The following is a 9,919-nucleotide window of genomic DNA, read 5'->3' as shown; positions in this document are numbered from 1 at the left end:
TTTCTAGCAAGGTAATTTCTGCAAGCACTAAAATAGCGGTAACAAGTTGTTTGATATCAAGATAATTGTAACAAGTAACGAGTAGAAATAGTAACAATAAATCCAACAAGGTATCCCAATCATTTTGTGGCAAAGGACGGGCCAAAACGGTTTCTTATAATAGGCAAAGCATTCTTGAGGGCACATGGGAATTTCAGCTACTCACTTTCGTCATGTTGGATTAATTTGTGTTCGGTACTTTGATAATTTGATGTGTGGATGGACCAGTGCTTGGGTGTTGTTCTTACTTGAACAAGCCTTCCACTTATGATTAAGTCCCTCGCAAGCATCCGCAACTACGAGAAAGGTATTAAGAATAAACGGAAATAATTTGCTACCCATGTTGGTAGCTACACACAGCCCCAATTTTTATCTCAAATTATTTTGTAATATAAAAATGAACTCTATAATGAAAATATCATGAATTTGGTAAAGTCGGGCAAGCAAACGCGCAATTATGTCAAATAGGCAAGCAAAAAAGACTGAGAGAAGTGAGAAAATGACATTTCTACACAACGGGAAGATACTTGTGTCAAAAAGGTAATAAAAAACATTCAGAGGTGAAGTGTCATGTAGTTGACGTTCACGTAACACCACTAAGGGAATCAAAACATTAATACCATCCAAATATGAAAAGAATATCAACTTCACATAACTACTTGCAACATGACTTCTCCCTGGCCTCAAGAACAAAAGTAACGACCCTCCTTAAAAAATCTGCGTCTCGCAGCTGCTGACACATGACTGCCTTTTAGTCCCAGTTGGTGCTACCAACAGGGACTAAAGGTCCTCCTACCCTCGCGCCCCACAACGGCCACATGAAACACTGTTAAGTCCGGTTCATAACACAATGTGAACTAAAAAAATTAGCTTTCTATCCAGATAGTTTAACCCCGGTTGTAGAACCGAAACTAAAGGCCCTCCCAAACCGAAAATAAAACCCTGTATTTTACGAGTGCTCTCCGCCACCAAGTCCGCATGTTATGCCTTGTAAGGCCAACTCCACCGCGCGACACCATCTTGTCCGCGTGCGTTCGTTTGGGGTTGAACGGACGAATATTGCGGCCCAACGAGCGGACCCAAACGGATGAAAGTCCGGATTTCGTCCGTTTTCGACCCATCCCCGGTCCAAACTTGCGCCCAGTTTGCAGGAAACGGACATCGCGCGGACGTGCTCGCCGCACGCCCTTGTCCGCCCCGTGGCCCGCGTGTCGGGACACAAGCACTCCCAAAGAATCCAACTCCTCCACTCCCTCTCCCGCCCCGCCCCGCCGACGGCGCCACCGCTATTCTCCGACCACCTCATCCCCAGGTCGTCCATAGCAAACCTCGTCTCGCCATGGCCGCCACCACGCCCGCGCTTTCGTCGTAGTTTGGGCGTCGATCGGAGGAGGTTTGGCCGTCGCCGTCGTAGCCGGCGGCAGCGTGGATATGGCCGCAGGCGACGTACCACGGCGGCCACGGCAGCTACCGACGAGCGCTCCAGAGCGGCCAGTAGCTAGCCACCAACCACCCCTACATCTAGGTGCTTTTGGTGTGCTTCAACCCCGATGGGGTATCGTTCGAAACCCTGCAATGTCATGGGATGAAAGGAAGCTTTGGGAGGTGATGACTGCTTGTGTGATCATGCACAACATGATCATCGAGGACGAGCATGATGACAGTATCTTCGACCAAGGATTTGATTTTCAAGGTGAAAATGTTGAGCCCCTGCACCAAGAACCGGTCATGTTTCAACAATTTGTCCAGTTCCATCGTGAGATGCGTGATTGACACACTCATTTGAATCTTCAAAATGACTTGGTTGAGCACATGTGGGAACATATTGACAACCAATAGATGTAAAACTATTTTATTTAGATACAATTTTAATTTGGTTGTAAAACTATTTTATTTAGAGACAATTTCGATTGGGTTGATATGCAAACTTGTTTTGATATGAAAATATGAGCATTTTGGGCAATGGCGGACATGATGGGGCAAAAGGATGCGGCTGCTCGCTGGTCGCACGGCCAGCGTATCTCAGGACAGGACGGACACGACCCCATCTCCCTACCCAAACGGACAGAATCCGAGCAAAACGGACGTTCGTTTGGGATCGCGCGGTGGAGTTGGCCTAACAGAGTCAGATGGTGCGGTCACTCTCCATCCACGGTGCCTTCCCAGTGTTGCTATGCTTGAAGATTTTACCGGGCCGGGCGACCATTGGGTGGGCGCGCGACGTGGCGCTAATTCCAGGCGTCCTTAAGGCTGGTTGTAATGGTAGTATCATAAGTAGTATGATGCATGTCAACTAGTAAATTTTGATGAGGTGACATAGAATTAAATGAAGAAAGACAGGGTTAAGTATCATATTATGATACCGTATCGTATTAAATGTTATGCTGCTATGTGTCATGCATGGCAATAAATAATATATTCTACTCATTCCGTTCCTAAATATAAGACCTTTTAGAGATTGCACTATAAACTACATGCGGATGTACTTAGACAAATTTAAAGTGTAGATTCATTCATTTTGCTCCGTATATAGTCTCCTAGTGAAATCTCTAAAAGGTCTTATATTTCAAAATAGAGGGAGTATAATATTAACATATGATACTATGCATTACAGGTGTAGTATCATACACTATACTACTGTATGATACTTTCCGTTACAACCAGCCTTCAAAGATGCCATGTGAAGCATATTGGTATGGACAAAAGATGGTACACGTGGAAGGCTGAGGAGGGAGATGAAACTTTACATGTGAACGGTTGATGGATGGAACGCGCTCCGAACTAACGCCCCAGCCTCCAAATATAAAGAGATGTAGGCTACACAAATTATGGCCGTATGAGGATAATTATACATTACTAGCAAAAGGGCCCGTGCGTTACAACGGGAGAAAAAATACCACACGCTTTAAAAAAATTTATAATCATTTTGATTTATTAAAATAATAAGCTAACTAACTAATGTAGTCCGTCCTATCCTATTTTGTTGAGAAATCAACCCATCAATTGTTAATTCCATCATGATGAAAAATTGAGCGGGACAAGCAAAGCAAAACAAAGAGGCTACATGAATTGATCAATGGACTGTTATCTTATTTCACTCATGGGGTAGAGAATGTGGGATCAGATGACAAACTGAAGGTGGTGTTCCATTCTCTGTCTCTACAATAATACAATCTTACATTCAATACATTCATTCATCAGCAAATAAGTCCCCACAAAACAAAATTTCTTGCCGGTGCTTGACATACGGTTGGAGGCATGGGGAGGGGATCTCATCAGATGATGAGTTCCTGCCGGAGGAGGGGATACGATGAGGGGAGCAAGGGTTAGGCGTCTCTATCTGGCCATAAGGAGTCGTCGTTGCCGCGCCATAACCTCGGAGTTTCCCGTGTGAGCCATGGAGGCCCGCCTCCACCTGCAAGTACTTCGCTCCGCCGCGCCGCCGCCGTTTCGCATCGAGCAGACGCATCATCCCCGGTCACTGTAGCTGTCGCGTTGATTTGATCCAGAAGCTGTGCTCGAGCGTCGAAACGGGGGCAGCAAGCGGGCAGAGGTACGGCCACGGAGGCGCGTGGGTTGAGATCGACAACAGTGGTGGTTGAGGTCGGCCGCGGCGGTGAGTGGTGTGGCAGCGGTCTGGGCACACGCCAGGGTGGACCAGGGTCGACGCGATGCGCTCGAGTGCCGCAACGGGGGCAGTGAGCGGGGAGAGGTACGGCCGCGGAGGCGGGTGGGTTGAGATCGGCAGCGGTGGCGGTTGAGGTCAGCCGCGGCGGCGAGTGGTGTGGCGGCGGCCTGGGTACAGGCCAGGGTGGCCTAGGGTCGACGGGAGGAGCCGATGCGTACGGGTATAATTTTTGCAGCAAATCGTTTTTTCCTTTTACGTTGCAGATAAATGATGGAGCGCGGGTTGAATAACAAAAATTACAGGGGCTTTTCTATGAAAATGTCGCGGTGGGTTTTCCGACGGAAGCCACGGGAGAATAGCAATTGGGCCCATGCGTTGCAACGGGAGAAAAAAATATCACACGGCACACGCTCTTAATTTATAAAAAATGTCTATAATTTGAAAATTTATAGTTACGATACAAATAAAGATGGTCTTATCCTACAAAAATGCAGTTCAAAATTTCACAGGTCTTCTATTTTAACACGGCTTGCATGTAGATTTAATACGTACAAAGAATCAGTCAAGTGACCTTCAGTTTCATCTCTAATCCTGATTTTGTTGACGTGTTCATTCCCAACCCGGATGAGTATCGGTATGAAAGAGAGACGAATAATGACTTATTTATTAAAATTGCACCCTAGATAGTATTTTTATTAAACGTTTAACAGATAAAATAATATCATATTTAAATTCTATATATTTTTTTTAATCAAATTTCATGTATAATATGTTAGATTTGGAGTTACAGTTTAAAAGATATGAGTATTTAAAAAAATATTTAATATATACTACGAGTTTAATGTCATAAACTGTAAGGGCTTTTTTGTAAAATCACCTCGGTGGGTTTTCCGACGGAAACGATAGCCTCTTTATTATTACTAGCAAAAGGGCACTTGCGTTGCAACGGAAGAAAGAAATACCACACGCTCTTAATTTATAAAAATGGTCTATAATCTGAGAATTTGTAGTTACGACACAAATAAAGATGGTCTTATCCTACAAAAATGCAGTTTAAAATTTCACAGGTCTTCTATTTTAACACGGCTTGCATGTAGATTTAATACGTACAAAGAATCAGTCAAGTGACCTTCAGTTTCATCTCTAATCCTCATTTTGTTGACGTGTTCATCCCCAACCCGCATGACTACCGGTATGAAAGAAAGACGAATAATGACTTATTTATTAAGATTGCACAATAGATAGTATTTTTATTAAATGTTTAACAGATAAAGTAATATCATATTTAAATTCTACATATTTTTCTAATCAAATTTCATATATGATATGTTAAATTTGAAGTTACGGTTTAAAAGATATGAGTATTTTAAAAAACATTTAATATATAGTACGAGTTTAATGTCATAAACGGCAAGGGCTTTTTTATAAAATCATCTCGGTGGGTTTTCCGACGGAAGCGATAGCCTCTTTATTATTATTAGCAAAAGTATCCATGCATTACAACAGGAGAAAGAAATACCACGCGCTCTTAATTTATATAAAATGGTCTATAATCTGAGAATTTGTAGTTACGACACAAATAAAGATGGTCTTATCCTACAAAAATGCAGTTCAATATTTCACAGGTCTTCTATCTTAACACGGCTTGCATGTAGATTTAATACGTACAAAGAATCAGTCAAGTGACCTTCAGTTTCATCTCTAATCCTGATTTTGTTGACGTGTTCATTCCCAACCCGGATGAGTACCGGTATGAAAGAAAGACGAATAATGACTTATTTATTAAGATTGCACCCTAGATAGTATTTTTACTAAACGTTTAACAGATAAAATAATATAATATTTAAATTCTACATATTTTTCTAATCAAATTTCATATATAATATGTTAAATTTGAAGTTACGGTTTAAAATACATGAGTATTTTAAAAAATATTTAATATATATACTACGAGTTTAATGTCATAAATAGTAAGGATTTTTTTTGTAAAATCACCTCGGTGGGTTTTCCGACGGAAGCGATAGCCTATTTATTATTAGGTAAAGATAAAGATTAGGTAAAGATGGCCTCCAAATATAAGGAGACGTAGACTATATAAACTCTGTTAGAATGTTAGTTTCACCCAAAATGATCATATTCGCGATTATTATGACGATCGGGGCAATATGAAGACCATTGCTAGAGTTGCTCTAATACCACAAAATGGGTGTTGGTGAACTTCCGCTTATAATTAATCTGGAGAGCCAAGATGCAACATGTCTGGGTCGTAAATGCTAGCTCGGATTTCTCTGCTTTGACTCTTAGCCGTCTGATGATCATCATCGACAAAACAACAGATCATCTAGCATCGGTGGTTCTCGTTGAAGGGATCTTCGCAGCAACCCCCAGGGTCTTGCGATGCGGCGGCGCAGTCACAGCAGCCGCCGGCGGCGGCGGAGGAGGGACGCCGTTGTTACTGCAGCCCGGGCAGTACTTCGACCTCGCGCCTGAGGCCCAGGGCGCCGGAGGACGTTGCCCCTCGCGATTTCCGTCCAGAGAAACTGCGTGCATGAACATGCCCATTCATCAATCCGGCCGGACACATATATAGATAGATAGAAATACTTAGTTTTTTTAGGGAAACGAATACCTTGGACCGCGGTCGAGCACGCCAATGAAGAGAGTAGGAGAGCCAGCAGGAGGGCGACGCTGCCGCGTGCGAGCGAAGAAGAAGAAGGACGCTCCATGCTCGTGTTTTCCAGCTTCTCTGTCGGCTGTTCTGGACATCTTTGTGTCTACTTGTTTTATAGGGAAGGAATTTATTCGTCTAGAGAAGATTGTTTGTAGAGAAGATTGTTTGGCGCCGGAGTCTTACAATGAGACTCCAATTAATTAGAGGTCAGAGTCCTCTCTCGGTCAACATGGGTGTGCTGTAGTGATAGGTACTCGTGTGCATACTGTATGCCATGCGCCACATGTGCCCATGTGTGTGCACTGTTGTCTGTCTTGGCCTGAGCGTGATGTGTGAATGCTGCGTACTTTTCTAAATATAAATCTTTTTAAGATTTCATTAAAGGACCACATACGGGATAAAATAAATGAATCTATACTTTAATATATATTTATATACATGTATATGTAGTTTTATAGTAAAAAAAATAAAAATATATATTTAGGAACGAAGGAAGTATTTTCTTAAATAACTAGCGGTTGGTGCTCCATCGTGTGGCGCCTCATGAGAGGAGCTTGTGCGGTGACAGGTCATAGGTGCCCCTTTTCATTGTTTTTTTCATTGCTTTTGGATATGATCCGTAGCATACGTCTCGTCACTCATGTCATCAGTAGAGTTGATCTACTCAGAGCACAACTACAAGTGGGGAACATGTATTCAGAGCACAACTACTGATTAGAGTACCTTGGACCCATTAATTAATGCAAAAAAAGATATTTATTACAAATGGGGAACATGTATTGAGAGCACAACTACAAACTGCTAACATAAGATTCAAAGCTTTGTTTAGTAATGCTGAAAAGAAGACAACCAGAAGGTTCAACAACTTCAATCGGAAGAACACTACTCAAACCCTTTACTTTTTCCTCGATACCAAATGCTCTCATTGCTGCCATGTGTTTGCTTGGATGTTCGAAAAAGCCAGAGAGACTTTAGAGACAGGCTCCAAGCCAACATTTTTAACCTAAAACCAATAAGTCTATATAAGTAACAGCAACAATTTGACGTAACAAATATACATGTGCAAAGCACATCCAATGTAGGATACCATTTGCAAGAAACTACATACGTAACAGAATGGTTAGGGTTTTAGAACTATAGAGCCACTATTACAGATAGTCTGATACAGTGATACCTATTTTACATATTTGTAAAAAAGCTAGCACAACTTTGCATGGCGTGGGACCATACATTATAACACGAAGATTTTGGATATAGGTGACATTGAGGCAATGACCACTAGCATGAACTAACCAAGTTCTCAAATAATCTTCTAAAAAAACAAAGTTCTCAGATTCATGAAATGCTAACCAAATGAACACATCACAACATGTCAATTAAGCAAACGTGTCACATACAAAAGCATCACGACTTGTGCAGGTTAACAGGTGGGACAGTAAGCAGCACCATTTGAACTTAATTTCCACTGCAGAAGGAAAGAGCAAAAAAACATACGTTGCGCGAGACGTGGACGTTGTGCGGAGTCAAATCAACCTGCAACGCGAGAGAAAGAGAAGCCTCAATGACAGACCCAGGTGCTGCCCAGACACCAATTTCCATCCTATTTTCTCACATCTGATCTCGAGAAACCACTCAATTTCGACCTAATCAAATCTATGAAACCGACCAGACAGATGATCCTACCAAATAAGAGAGGCAATGGTCGGCCTTGGATGGTCCTACCAAATAAGAGAGGCATTGGTCGGCCTTGGATGGTGTGCGCGTGTCAAAAAAAAAAACAAGCTGCAGCAACCAGACACCACGACCACGAGCTGGTAGCTCCCCTCAGCAGTGTAAAATCTACTAGCGACGCATGGGACAATGGTCATGTGGTCGATGGTTCATCTACTATTGAAGTGAGGAGGGACAGGTGCACGGCTGGTGGTGTGCGCGCAGACGCTTCCCTTTGTAGCCGTTGATTAGAGGAACTAAAACACTCTCCTTCAGTTGTTGATTTTTTATGAGAACCTACTCATCAAGTAGAAGCCAAACTTTTGATTTTAGTAACTTGTGAAATCATGAAATTGTAACTCCATAATTCATCAAGTTCTATATGAATCATACATTAGTACACTAGTGGAAAACATGACATCAGTCCCGATTTCAGAGGGCCTTTAGTCCCTGTTCTGCAACCGGGACAAAACAATCGGGACTAATGCCCAATAATTTTAGTCCCGGTTTGCTTACGGACAGGGACTTAAGGAGCTCCACGTGGCCGCCATGGGACGCCTGGCAGGAGGATCTTTAGTCTCGGTTTGTAACACCGACCGGGACTAAAAGGCAGCCATGCCTCAGCAGCTGCCAAGCTCTGGGTTTTTTCTTATTGTGTTTCTCCCTTTTATTTTTGTGTTTACCATTTTATTTTATGCGTTTCATTCAACTCGACGCTAGCTACTACATATAGCAATGAAAGAACCATTACACAACAACGTCATGATCAATATAATAAGAACCATCAATATCATTTGAAAGTTGTTCAACTTAAGAAACAAATAACATCAATGCATCACATTCATCTTAACATACTAATTAGATAACTAACAGTTCTCCAACTGATAGTTCTGAATATGGTCAACAACAACAATCATCTGATAGACCTTGCGGTTGCTCTTTCTTATAGTGATTACCACAAGGGTGTCCATCCTTTTCTCTCTTTTCCTTGATGAACTCTTGCGAGCCGGCCTTGTGAAATGATATGCGCCCGTCGTCGTCTGTCTTGTATTTGGACATTCCTGACAGTCCCTCTTGGTCCATGGATTACTCCAACAGTGTCGACGGCGGGGATGTCCACTCCGGAAAACATCTTCAAAGATAACTTTTGAAGACGCCATGAGAAAATAGAGAGCACAGGATGTTAGGCATCTCACCATACTTGGTTATAACAAAAAAGAGATGAAAGAATATAAAACATCTCACCAAAACTTTTTTCCACCATGTGTGTTTTTGTTAGACGGTGCTCAAAGGGATTCCTCATGAACGCCGAAGAGGATGGTAACATTTCTTTCACACTAGCTTTATCATCCCCAGTAAGCTTCTTCATCCTTTGAGAAAAAATGCAGAAAGGATAGGACCATCATCTTCATCTTCGATGTCCTCCTCTTCATCTTGGTTGTCCTCATTTTCATCTTGGACGTCCTCGTCTTCATCTTGGTTGTCGATGTCATCTTGGTCATCTTGGCTGACGATATCATCTTGGTCATCATCATCGTCATTGCTTTGGACATATAATGGATTGCTGATCATCACTATAGTTAATTAAATCATTAATGGGATTTGGTATTTGATCTGAATTGGTCGTTGACCTCTTTCGCGCTAACCTTCACGTGGGAGAAGTTATGTGTACTCAGCGCTGTTGTATCAGTCGAAGCTCATCGAACGTCAGCATTTGAGCGGCGCATGCCTGAGTGGTCTGCGTAAGCATTGATCTTGTATTAGAGATGCTAGGACTGATCTCAGCCGCCCACGCAACGTGTAGGAGCAAAGGGCGATTGGCCCAAGACCTCTGCGCGCTTCGGATGTAGACCGACGGGCTGGCATCTCTC

This window comes from Hordeum vulgare, chromosome 7H, assembly GCF_904849725.1.
Source record: "Hordeum vulgare subsp. vulgare chromosome 7H, MorexV3_pseudomolecules_assembly, whole genome shotgun sequence".
NCBI classification, from domain to species: Eukaryota; Viridiplantae; Streptophyta; class Magnoliopsida; order Poales; family Poaceae; genus Hordeum; species Hordeum vulgare.
The sequence above is the reverse complement of the archived record's forward strand: the minus strand, read 5'-3'. Positions refer to the sequence as shown.